Below are 1005 nucleotides of genomic sequence, written 5' to 3' on the forward strand. Positions count from 1 at the left end.
AATGACACTGAAGTAATGTTAACATTTTGACACACTTGAAATTGCAGATGCACACAAATGTTTTCCAAAGCCCTCACTTGGCTAGTAGTTCACAAGATGCTAGTCTTCTAAGGCATAGTTTCTCAACCTCTGGTATGCGTACCCCTGGTAGTACACGAGACACAGGCAGGGGGTATGTGTGTACCCCAACACTCTCACCCTCTTTTCCTCTCAAAACTATGGCAAAAAATTCCCCAATAATAATCTGGCATTCAGTCCTCTTAGCTTTGGCCAACACCACATCTAGCCCAGGTACATACCTGAGTTGTGCACCCCAGTGTAAAAAGTGGCAACTCTACCCACACCAGATCAGACATCTGTTATATCACGACCTCACAGGTGCAGCCCTTCTTCCAACATATGGCACACATTAGTCTAAATATAAAATCCCCTGGAAAATTGAGTGTTGGGGGTACTTGTTAAAATTTTCAGAAGTTAGGGGGTACTTGCTACTTAATAGGTTGAGAAAAACTGTTCTAAGGCTCAGAAGTAGCCTGTTCCTGCAAAAATGTAGGTACCCCTAAAATATGTAGAGACACTAATAAGGGCTAGGTCTAGAGTGTAGTCTTGCTCTCTCAATTTCCTTGCTTTTGTGAATTTAATATGGGGCAGAAAGTTTTTTTTCCTGATTACCTAGAGCTATACATACTTCTATATATGCACCTGCAATGAATGGGGAAAGGAGCTAATCTGTAATCTGGTATTATGGCATCTTGTCTGAGGGTTATTGCATGAACATATTGATTTAATTTACCTGCAGTTTTTCCAGGATATGCATGTTGGACATAGGTGGAAGGGGAAAAAATTATTTGGGACTGAGGCTGAGCATTTGCATGCATGTACACGTTCCCCCACTCCAAACAGGTAAGTCTGTGGGGGAAGGGTCGGGGGAGGGGAAATGGCTGTGCTGGAGGTGCAGATCAAGGCCCCTGTGGTGAGGGAGGGAGCAGGGCACAGGCAGGGGCA

Source organism: Gavialis gangeticus, unplaced genomic scaffold, assembly GCF_001723915.1.
Source record: "Gavialis gangeticus isolate Ggan-Ray unplaced genomic scaffold, GavGan_comp1, whole genome shotgun sequence".
NCBI lineage: Eukaryota > Metazoa > Chordata > Crocodylia > Gavialidae > Gavialis > Gavialis gangeticus.